The sequence below is a fragment of the Meriones unguiculatus genome, chromosome 6 (assembly GCF_030254825.1).
Source record: "Meriones unguiculatus strain TT.TT164.6M chromosome 6, Bangor_MerUng_6.1, whole genome shotgun sequence".
NCBI lineage: Eukaryota > Metazoa > Chordata > Mammalia > Rodentia > Muridae > Meriones > Meriones unguiculatus.
The window spans coordinates 49,668,258-49,680,978 of NC_083354.1; the positions used below are offsets into that span (position 1 = coordinate 49,668,258).

Genomic DNA, 12,721 nt, shown 5'->3' on the forward strand with positions numbered 1-12,721 from the left:
TACCCATTTTTTTACAGTTTTTAGTTCTATAAGTTCTTTCACTGATATTTTTTATATTCTAGTCTACAAATATGAAGGTTTTTTTTTTTTTTGGTGTTTGTCTCTTTTGTAAATTCTTTCTCATCTACAAATAATTCAATATTTGGACATTATTTATCTATACCTAAAACATTAAGATCTTCCGAGCTTCCATGTTTTAATTCTTTCTGCCTTTAGAATATTTTGAAAGGTAACAAGTCAGTTTGATCATTTCTTCACTGCTTTTTCCTTTTTAAATATTTATTTATTGTGTGTGAGAGGGAGCATGTAGGCATGTGTAAGTCAGAGGACAACTCTCTGAAGAGTTCCTGCCATCCTGTGGGGTCTAGAGCTCAAACTCAAGTTGTCAGGTCTGCACATATCACCTTTACCTACTGGGCCTTTGCCAGTTCTTCTTTCTTCATCTTATCCCACAGGCTATAGTATCCCATAGCAGAGAAGTTAATAAATTTAGTGTAGCATACAGATATATACTATGTGTATTTATATGTATATACTATGTATACTAAAGATAGTATTGTGTTTATATTTATATAATACTATACATTTATATAACATACACATATGGTATATATATTATATGTATATATACTGTGTATAGATTAAATACATACAATTTATATTAGTTGCATATATAATGTCTTGAGTTTTCTATTGTTGTAATTAAACTCCATAAACAAAAGCAGTTTGAGAAGAAAAGGGTTTATTTCAGCTTACAATTCTCAGGTCACACATCATCACTGAGGGAATCCAGGGCAGGAACTAAAGGCAGGAACCTGGAGGCAGGGTTGAAGTAGAGGCCATGGAGGAATATTACTTTACTTACTGGCTTGCTTAGCCTCCTTTCTTACACAGCCCAGGACCATGTGTCCAGATTTGTCACTGCCCACAGTGAGCTGGGTCTTCCCACATCAGTCATTAAGACAGTACCCTACAGACTTGTCTACAGGACAATTTTTTTTAATAGTGATTTTTTTTTAATTTTATTTTTCTTATTAGTTACATTTTGTTAACTCTGTGTCCCAGCTGTATCCAGCTCCCTCATTCCCTCCCCAACCCCACACTCCCTCTCTGGTCTCCTCCTTGCCCCTTTCCAAGTCCACTGATAGGGGAGGACCTCCTCCCCCTTCATTTGACCCTGTTTTATCAGGTATCTTCAGGGCTGGCTGCAAAGCCCTCCTCTGTGGCCTGACAGGACTGCTCCTCCCCTGGGGGGGTGGGGAGGCCAAAGAGCCAGTCATTGAGTTCCTGTTAGAAATAGTCCTTGTTCCCCTTACTTTGGAAAACTACTTGGTTACTGAGCTACCACGGGCTACATCCGAGCAGAAGTTCTAGGTTATATCCATAGATGGTCCTTGGTTGAGTGTCAGTCTCAGAAAAGACCCTGTGCCCAGATATATTTGGTCCTTGTGGAGCTCCTATCCTTTCCATATCATACTAACTCCCCTTCTTTCATATGATTTCCTGCACTTTGCCGAGGGTTTGGTTATGAGTCTTAGTGTCTGCTTTGAAACACTGCTAGGTAGAGTCTTTCAGATGCCTTTTGAGGTAGACTCCTGTCATACGTTCAGTGCACATTCCATTTGTCTTTCTAAATGAGGATTGATCCATCTTCGCTCATGTCCACTTTCTTGATTATCTTCTTTGGTGTGTAGATTTCATTATGTTTATCATATCTTATAGGTCTATATATTATGGAAATGCTTTCTTAATTAAGTTTCCTCTTCCTGGATATATCTAGGTTTGTATCAAGCTAACAAAAACACAACCAGCACATGACAATTGATTTTAATTTTCATGTAAAGTTGTGTTTTTATTAAATTGGGATAGTAAGTAATATATTATAATCTAACTTTTGTTTTTAAAATATGCACAAAGCTCTTTATGCAAACAAACACAGGATATTACAAGGTAAATGTGGTGACTCATGCCTGAAATCTCAGCATTCCCAATATTTGGGACAAAAGAATTACTCTTTTGAGGTGGCTACATAGTAAGCCCCTATGTCATTGAGACAGGATCTCAATACCTATTGTTTAAACAAAACCAGAAAAATCTAGGTATGATGGCACATGCAGTAATCCCAGCACTCAGGGAGGCAGAGGCAGGCAGATCTCTGGGGGTTCAAGGCCAGCCTGGTCTATAAAGTGAGTCTAGGACAAAGTGAGTCCAAGACTACACAGAGAAACCCTGTCTCAAAAAACAAAAACAAAACAACAATAACAAAAAAAAAAGAAAAACATAAAACAAAACCAGAAACAAAGCAGAACTTTGGTGTTTCATATCTAAGCCATATTAAAGATAGTTTGAGGTTCCTCCCATACTATATTTCAGAATTCCTTTATTATTCCATTCAAATAAAATTTCTTGACCTAGGAAGGAAGCTAGGGAATCTTTTGAGTTTAAAGAGCTGCCTAAGATTTCAAAGTTTTGTTTACTTCTTGAGCCTTTTAAGTTTCATTCATGTCCCCAACCTTAATCCTTCCTCTGGGAAAAAAATAGCTACATAACAGCCTTAGCTGCCTTCATTTATATATATCCTTACTGGTTTGCTTCTGGAGCCTACAGAAGCCTAAACACTGCTTGCTTTGCTTTACTTCCCAAATGTTGTATTTCACAGTAGTGGACACAAAGTGGTAGACTTTCTGTGCAAATCGCAAATCTGCACTTGACTCCCCTCAACGTGCAGCAGGAGTTTTGTGATGCCTGCTTGGTCTAGCTTTACCCGTTTGACCCCTAGAAGCCAACCTAACACTAGAATAGTACGAAATGGTGTGCAGAAGATTCCTTCTGCTTTGCTCTCTCCACCCAACACCTCCCCTGCTGCCCTGCAGCCAATTGCTTTTCTTTTTCTCCAGGACTGAGCATGGCAGTCCCTGTATGGGGATGGCTTCCTTGACTTAAAGGTTAGGCATCCCCTTCTTCCAGATCCCACTGTGGTGGTGTGAGGCAGTGCCACAGAATCTGTAGTTGTGCATCCTGATGAGTATTTTGATCTATATTAGCACTCAAATCCTTTGTTAACTTTGTTGTTGTAAATAAAATGGTGTTGGTCTAAATATCATTTATTATTATTTGCCCTATAATTACAGAGGTATTATTTAACCCACTATCACAATTAATAAGACACAGACATCTGTCAGATTTTATAATTGCCTTATAACCTCGGGCTGGGCAGATACCATCTATGTTGTCTCAATAACCTCACCATATACCTCCCAGGCCCCATCCAATGCCATGCCTTAATCATTCCTATCTGGGCTACCTTCTATCCATAGTTCTGTAACTACTTGCTTGTATTTTTACCTGGGTCACTTTCTCCATCCACACCATCCTTGGAGTTCTTCCTCCCATCCCATATGGTTCCTTCTCAACAATATCCCATCATGGTGTCCTCCTTCCTCCTCTCTTCTTATCTTTCTGTTTCCTGTGATTCTCCTGAACCCAAAGCCTGGGCACCCTAGCCACACCTACCCCATTCTGCTCTGCCCAGGTTTTAGGTATTTTAATCAACCAATCAGGAATAATGTCTTAGGCAGGTTTACACAAGGACAGAGCAGTAACTAGATCTTGAGGAACAGTAATTAGCATCAAAATACAAGCATCAGACCAACCGCCAACAAAACTTTAATGTATAATTGTTACTCTAAAATGTCTAAAAATATTCACTGTGTATTTTTAATATCTAACACAAATGTTTTTTATATTTCAGAATATATAATGGTGATTTTTGTGGTATGAAAGGAGTTTAATCCAGGGTCTCACACATGCTAGGCAAATCGTCTACCACTGATCTAGCTGCATTCCTAACTTTAGTGTTTGTTGGTTTAAAACTGTACAGTTTAACTCCAAAGTTTATTTTTCTTAAATTATACATGGGGGAGGGGTGCCTGTATGTCTGTGTGCACTATGTGCATGCCTAGTACCCGTGAAGGCCAGAAGAGGGTAACAGATGGCCTGGAATTACAGATACATACCAACAGTTGTGAGCCACTGTGTAGGTGCTGAGAATTGAACCCAGGTCACTGGAAGAGCAGCCAGTGCTCTTAACCACTAAGCCGTTTTTCTAGCCCCTCAGTTTTTCTTTCTGGAACCAGTAGCTCTGCAAATAACATACATGCATTAAAAAATGAATCAACAGGGAAGGACGTATGAGGGTGGAACTGTGAGGAGAGGAGGGAGGAGGCTGGGATCAGGCTGTAAAGCGATTAAATAAATTAATTAGTGAAAAAATGAATCTCCAGTTCATTATGCTTTCCACATCAAATCGTATTGGGTAAGCACAATTTTTTTCTAATTCAAACTAAGAAAAGCAAATTCTGCTTTTCGCTTATTCTCTGGACCCCAGAGCCATCTTTATACTGTTTTCCCAAAAGAGAAGGTGAAATCTCAGTGAGGGGAAGTGGCTAGACCAGGTTATCAGATTGGATTGGTGCGAGCAGAACCTGCACAAGGAGCCCCGGGACTGCCCACTTGGCGCTTTTTCATTCAGCCACACTATTTAATTACATTATTTGCTCCTCCTTCTACTCCTTTCAATACTCTATATCCCTCCCTTACTCCCTCTCAAAATTATGGCCTCTTGAGAGAGAAAAAAAGAGAGAGACAGACAGACAGAGGAGGATGAATAACAACCTAAGTCAGTTTAGTGGGTTTTTTCTCCTTTTCAAATTTTTTTTATTTATTCACTTTACATACTGAATGAACCCTCTCCCTTTTCTGCTCTTGGTCCCACTTCTCACCCTTTTCTGCTTTACACCCTCCCCCTCTCTTCAGAAACAGGAAGCGCCCTCCACCAACCCAGCCCAGCACATTCAGTCACATCAGGACTAAGAGCACCCTCTTCTACTGAGGCCAGACAAGGCAGCCCAGCTAAGGGAAGTGATCTGAAAACAAGCATGTCAGTGACAAGCCCCCCCACCCCCAAAATCCACTTGCTAGGGGACCTCTATGAAGACCAAGCTGCCCATCAGTTACATATGTGTCAGGGGAGGTTCAGTCCATGCCTGCTGTTTGGTTGGTACTCAAGTCTCTGTAAGCCCCCACAGGCCTAGGTTAGTTGATTCTTCAGTGTTTCTTACATGTATACATACATGTTTTCACGACTGACCACTTGGTATTGGATAACCAGTCAGGGTGCTCATCTTCCTCTCTCACTAGTCATCAGTTGCCTGTAGTTCTTTGTGAAGGGATGGGGCCATGTAAGACCTCCCCCTTCCAGGTTAGCCTGTCTGTCTACTCAAGGTAAGGACAAGTTTTTGGTGGCACATACCTTTAATCCCAGCACCAGGGAAGCTGATGCAGGCTCACCTTTGTGAGTTAGAGGCCAGCCTGGTCTACATACTGAATGAACTCAGGACATCCAGAGCTACAAGGAGAGATCCTATCTCAAACAACAAAATAATTATAAAATAAAACAAGAAAAATATTCTAAGCATTTCCTACCTGGCTCATCTATTGAAATATTCTTATTCTTATTATAGTATAATATTCTTATATTATTCTTATAATGTTCTTATTTTTATTATAATGTTATATTTCTTTCATTGAAACATTATTTCTAAACTCAAAGTATTTTTTGTACATAGATGTACATTTTCTTAGAATATAAGAAAATTTCTTATGAAAAGATTTCCCTTTTTTAGTTTATTTTCTCAACTATTAGAACTGAATACAATGAATAAAATATTCCAGGTCTCTTCTCCTGGAATCTCCCCAAATAGTTCTATGATACCTGTTTGTAGTCTTCCAAACTGTTCTCTTGGAAGCAGTTTCCATACTGAGTCATCAACCAAAATTCCCTCTATTTTCCAGGCAAAGCAATAGTTTTATTATTTTTAAATGACTCATTACTTCTGAATCATCATACCTCTGGACTCTCTTAAATGAAGGGTTTTAAAGAAAAAAATTATATAGTTCTCTTCAGACCCTTCAAATTAACTATTTGAGTGACATGAAAAGTCAACCATTTCCAGCATTTACAATTTATGTTGTTCATTTCTTCTTGAACCTTTTCACTGACTGAGATAAACAATGGAATTTCTTTACCTCATATTCTCCACTCCAGATGTTTCCTGAAGTGGAACAATATGTGTAATACCTTTCTCTGTTTTCCATCATTACATCATGGTTCTTAAGGTTTTATTAACGTCCCAGAGTTCTCTATGAAATCAAGCAAAAACATTCATAAAAGTAAAGTAAAGCTCTCATGTGTGTTGGTATACAGAATTTTTGTAATTCAACCTAGTGGAAGAGTAACTACTCTCTATTCTTTAATTTTGTGACATACTTGGATGATTCTTCACCTGCACTTTGAAAATCCATTCTTTTACCCTTCTTAAGTCCCTCTCCTTGTATTAAATGTCCCAGCATTCCTTAGTTTTTCCTTGACCTTTTTCTCATCCTATGTATTCGCAATGTCATCCACTTTTGAGGCTTTGAAACTTTTATCTAGTATTTTCTCTCAAATCTTTATTTTAACTCCTGTCTCTTTCCTGCCAGGTATATCCAGCTACACCATGAGTATTTCCGGAATGTGTTACTGTAACAACCCATGCCTGAAGCTGAATTCATTCTCCCTGCATCATTGACCTCAACTAGTCATAATACATAAGCAGGCCCAGTCACATCTCTACTTTCCTCTAAAATCCCTTTAATTTCTCAAATTTGTTAGAAATTATTTTTTAATATTTCATATTAAAGAACAATTCTAAATGCTTTTTTAAAAATGACAATTGAACTGGAGAAATGGCTCAGCAGTTAAGAACACTGGCTGCTCTTCCAGAGGACCCAGCCAGGTTCAATTTTCAGCACCCACAAAGCAGCTCCTAACTGTCTGTAATCCCTGTTCCAGGGGATCTGACACCCTCACACAGACATACATGCAGGCAAAACACCAATGTACATGAAATACAAATAAATAAATTATTAAAGATGACAGTTTTTATTGTTTCTTTAGAGTCGATCACTATCAACTTTTTCTTTACTATTTTAACTTATCTTCATATTTCTAGGTGCATCCCAGCTTCTAATTCATCATTTTAATGTTCACTATGGATTTCAGCTCTTACCATCTCACCAATTTAACAAAATAAACAATCAGATTATATGTTCACACTATCTACAGAAAATATATTTGACAAATTTAGACACACGAGAGATTTTAAACAGTATATATGGTTATTTGGTTTTGTCTTCATCAAAGGCACCAACATAACTTAGTGAGGACAAAATACTCTTTTTAAAAAAAATGGTTCTGGGATATGAGTTCTTGGCCTTGAGTACTAGCCAAACATTGTACTGAGCTACACACCTAGCCCGAGGGATCAATCTTTTGAACAAATGATGCTAGCAAATCTTTGAACTCAAACATATTAAAAAGTAATTACATAAAAGTTAGTTTATAATGTGTCACATACCTAAACACAAAAGCTAAAACTGTAATACTGCACTAACAGAAAAGCTCAGAGAAAAGGCTGTAGACATGGCTCAGCGGTTAACAGCACTCGATGCCCTTGAAGAAAACGTGAGTTCAGTTCCCAGCATCCACATGGCAGCTCCGTTTCCAGAGGATCTGATGCCCTTTTCTAGCCACTGCTGAGTACCATGTGCATGTACATGCAAGCAAAACACTTACACACATGAAACAGAAATAAATTCTTATTTTTAAAGCTACAGGAAAGATCCGTAAGAACATAGGAGAGGCAAAGACATTAAGATGCAGATGTATCGAGCATAAAAGAAGATTTGAATAATTGGATTGTATCGTATTCTCACCTTTAGGATTAGTGGAAACTTGAGGTCTGCTAAGCTTCTCAGTGTATTCCAAGAATCCCTTTCAGAAATTAATATAATCCTAACATCAAAATCTTTCTCATTTTTGCCTTATTAAAATATATTATAACCAAACCTTAGTTTTCAAATCATACCTTTTTGTAAACATTTTTACAATTTTCTTCTTTTCACGTTGAAGTTTTCTTATCTTTTCATTTATTTTTGCTTAAAGTTAGCACAGGATGGGAGGATAGTTTTAATTTTGTTGTATTTTAAAAGAAGCCTTTGAGAGCTAGCAAGATAGCCCAGTGGATAAAGATATGTACATCACAAACTCCTGACAACCTGAGTTCATTCTCCAGAATGTCCATAAATAGGAAAGGAGAAAACCGACTGCATAAACTGGTCTGACTGCCAGACAGCACACCCACACCTCTCTCTCTGTGTGTCTGTCTCTTCTCTTTCTTTTTCAGGAGTTATCTAGCATATGTGAGACACCCTAATTTTAATCCCAGAACTGAAAAAAATGGAAAACAACATAAATATCCTTTAATAAATGTATGGATAAACAAAAAGTGGTGTGATACTACTCAGCAATAATGAGGGATACTTTGTCATGCATAATAATGTGAGATACTGAGAGAAGCTGTCTCCATAGTTGTCCATTTATTTCTTACACTGTGTTCCAAATAGTCAATTGCTGGGTTAAAAGCTGTATATAGATATAGATATATTTACTTCTTTAAAACTTTTTATTGATTCTTTCTGAATTTCATGTCATGCGCCCCAAACCCATTCATCTCCCCATCCCTTCATATCTACTGTCTGCCCTTTTAAACCACCCCCCCAAAAAAAAAATTTAAAAAAAGAAAGAAACAACAGCAATAACAACAAATCTCACCGTGGAAGCTACAGTTTGTCATGCTGTATACCTTTTGTACAAACAGCTTTACTTGCAAATGTTCATTGCAGTAAGTCGTGTATCTGGTTCAAATTCTCTGTCTTCTGCTACTCTATCAGTACTGGGTCCTCACCAGGACTCCTCTTGGATATCCTGTTGTTGCCCTGTGTCATGGAGATCCTACAGCTCTGGATCTGGAGGGCCCACCCCTCCATCTGCTCCAGCGGTTCATAGATGAGGCAGATGTTGGGGTGGTCAGCTCAAAGCCCTGGATGGGTAGTAGCTGAGTTGGTCAGCCCACCAGTTCTCCTACACCATCGGGGCAAACTCTCCAGCACTGCCCTGGCTAGCTCACCCAGTGACACAGCAGACAATGGATGGGGCCGGTTCTCCTCCTCTCATGCCCCCAGGAGCCAGCTTACCCACCCTCTCAAGAGTGCAGGGCCTGCTCTCCTGAGTGCTGCAGCCAGTGAGAAGTAGGGCCAGCTCTGCAGCCCTTAGAAGTCAGCATGATCCCAGGGGGCAGCCCATACCAGGGGCTTCAACACACACATGCACTTTTTAAAGACTTTTAGATTAATAGGGACAATCTTTCTTCCAGAAAAAAAGTGACAAATTTACTGTCAGAGTAAGAGAGGTACATACTCGCCTTGTTCTCCTGAAAGGAATATCATCCTACATGTTGATTTGTAGATATAAATATGGAAGTACATTATGTTAATCTACTTCCTTGCTCACTGGTGAGCCTGGACATCTTTTCATTTGCTTATGAGACATTTTGTCATTGTTAGTTAATAAAGAACCATGTTTCTCCTAGAAACAGTTGAATAATGATACTTTAGAAAAGTATGCCCAATAACCCAGCATCACACAGGTTTTTAACAGTGAAGAATGTTGCTCTGCAGCTCAAGAATCTGAAACCAATTGAATGGTGGTAATTTTGTCAATAAACGAGAAGATTCTCTTCCATGACTAAGAAAGAAAAATATTTTTAAGTGGCAAATGTAGCACTGGAGAACAGATCTTCATTTGTCAGGGCTTCTGGTTGAGGTGTGTGGCTTCAGAAAAGTAGCATGAGATGCTTCAGGACAGGCAGGATAACACAGTTACCTATCTTGCATGTATTGGAAGTTACAGAAGAAAGGAAGAAATACCTCCTACCCCCAAAGAGCTTGAAATTCAAGTTTTATAGCTTATAGTATTGGTATTGCTTTTCTGACTTTGGTCATTGCACTATAGTGATATAGTGAAGTGCACTATTATTACTGGGGGAACCTGGGCAAAGGTTTCACAGGAACTCTGTGTACTATCTGTTCAACTGTAGCTAAAATATTTAACAATTTAAATTTTTTTTTTAAATGCAACTAAGTTCTTTTGTTGCCCTGGCCACATTTGAAGTGTCCCCATGTGGCAAACTACAGCCATATCAAATAGTGCAGAATTATTTCCATCAACTTGGGAAGTTTTATTGTATAGCATATATACTCTTTGATTTATTAAAAATTCTGGTATAACACGAATTCTCCCATGTTACTTTATTAACTAGTTGTTTGGTTGCTATTCAGGCCTAAGGAAAATATTTTGTCCGTTTTCTGAAATTTCACAGAAAAATACTTCAGTTTTTTGTTGTTAGTTTAAGAACTAATCTGGTATATGTTTTAATATAATTAGGCATTTAAATTTTCCAGTACTGATGTACTTTGGTTGATACAGATTCATTAGCTATATTAGGAAATGGTCCTGGTACATCTCATAGATTTATCCTAGAGCTTCTCAGCATTATTAGTTTACCTCCCCTTGTATCCTTATCCAACATTCTTTTAAAATCCTAGATTTATGGCTGGGTCTGGTGCTGAACGCCTATAATCCCAGCACATGGGAGACTGAGGCAGGACAACTGTCATAAGTTTGAGGCTAGCTTGGGCTGCATAGGCCAGCCAAGGCTATATATAGTAAGACCCTGTTTCAGTGACCCTCAAAAAAAATACAGGTTTCCAAAAAGATATATCATTCTTAATGTTTGACATTATTTCTCTTTCAATTGTAGTGTGTGTGTGTGTGTGTGTGTGTGTGTGTGTGTGTGTGTGTGTACAGGTGCCCCCAGAAGTCAATAGAGGGTGTCATATCCCCTGGAACTAGCGTTAGAGGCAGCTCTGGGCTGTCTGATGTGGTTGCTGGGAACTGGACTCAGGTACTCTGGAACAACAAGTGCTCTTAACCATTGAGTCATCTATCTTGTCCTAAGCTGATGCTATTTCTGTGCTCTGTGTTTGGGTTGTTCTGGTTCTATGTCTTTTAAAAAGGTAATTCCTTTCATTGCTGTGTTTAACTTTTGTTCCATGACACGTATTATGGTTGTGCTACTTTATAGTTTTCCTTAATTGCTTGCTGGATACTTCAGCTTCATCCAATCTGAATATACCTAGTTTTATATTTTGAGAATTTGAAGACAAACAAGTTGAGGGTGAGGCAGTAGTTAGTTCAGACTCCATTCATGTAACAACTAAATTAAGACACAGAGGAACAAAAATAGTGTTAGGCAGCAGGGTGTGGTGGCACACTCCTGTAATCTCAGCCCTTGAGAGGCAGAAGGAGGAGAATTGGAAGCCAGCTGAGGCTACAAAGTGATGCCCATTTATACCCACCTGAAGAAAAACAGAGAGAGAAAGGTGCTAGAATTAGAATTAACATTTATCTCTTCCAGATGGCAAATCCAAGTACTGTAAGGATATCAGTGTTCCTTCCAAATCACGTTTATTACATTTATACTCAAATTCTAGGAACATTTCTCTTGAAAATGGCAGTTCAACAGTTTATCTAAAACACGATGAACATTTAGAGGATAAGGAATCAGAAATTCGGGACGTGGGTTATATCTCACATTCATAGTAATTAATCCGAAGAACCATCAGTTAATACCATAACCATTATGAAATTTCAACACAAGAAAGAGTTCTTCCAGGACATGGTAGTGAATGTCCGTAATCCCAGCACACAGGAGGCAATGGCCTGCGAATCAAGTTTGAAGCCAGCCTGGTGAGATCCTGTCTCCAAACAACTATTCTTTTACATTAATTGTTTCTGTAGTCATGAAATTCCCATTACCTGAATAAGTTAAGGAGAGTAATAGATTACCTTCCATAAATAAACAAATGAAGTAAATATAATAGTTGTTAGGATTAAGGAAATAAAATACGAATACACTTTTGTTTTTATATGGGTAAAGATTTTTATTGTTAAAATGCCAGTAGTGCTGGGCATAATGGAACATGCCTTTAATACCAGCACTCAGGTGGCAGAAGCAGGTGGATTTCTGTGAGCTCAGTGCAAGCCCTGTCTACATAGTGTGTTCCATGCTAGCCATGGCTACATAGTGACACTGTCTCAAAACAATCACCAGTAACAACGATGATTAGTGAAATTTATATTCTCCTCCAGTGCTATATTTTTTCCTATCGTTGCTTTAGTGTACTGTTCTTCATTCATCTATATTACATATTCTGTGGTTCAGCAAATCATGTTGTCTATACCTTTGAAATAGATAAGTCTAAACATCGGCTACACTGTTACTTACTATCTTAGTCCTAATCTCCCAGCATTCCTGCTTGGCCACTTGCAATCCTGTATATTTCCCGGTTTCTTTCCTTGTCTTCCATGTGCCTGAAAGCAACATCCAGAATCATCAGTTTAAAATGCAGGTCTCTCTGGGTCGTTTCCTACTCACTCTTCATCAGTTGTGCCCCGGTATACTCAGAGCTGACTCCAGTTCCACCATAGAGATCTATAGATCATGCATGATTAGACTTCACCTTTCCTTTACGACCTTATCTCTCATACTATTCCTGCTTTCTCTCTGCCCAATCACATTAATCTCTTTATCCTTATAGTAAATCAAATATGCCCCCACCTCCGGACCTTTGCACTGAAGATTTATCTGCCTGATATGATTTACCTGATGATACCTGTTTGTCCTGCTCCCTCACTTTTTACAGGCCTTTGTTCAGATGG

The 12,721-nt window shown here is 38.5% G+C and overlaps 1 protein-coding gene and 1 non-coding gene across 2 annotated transcripts in view; one reads left to right on the forward strand and one right to left on the reverse strand.

Annotated features, from left to right (window-relative positions):
* Window positions 1-12,721, forward strand: part of Ppp2r3a (protein phosphatase 2 regulatory subunit B''alpha) — a 133,125-nt gene that overhangs the window by 20,651 nt on the left and 99,753 nt on the right. The window lies entirely within an intron of this gene.
* On the reverse strand, window positions 9,603-9,729 carry LOC132654945 (small nucleolar RNA SNORA24). The gene has a single exon (XR_009592546.1). It is a non-coding gene; the product is annotated as a small nucleolar RNA SNORA24 (small nucleolar RNA).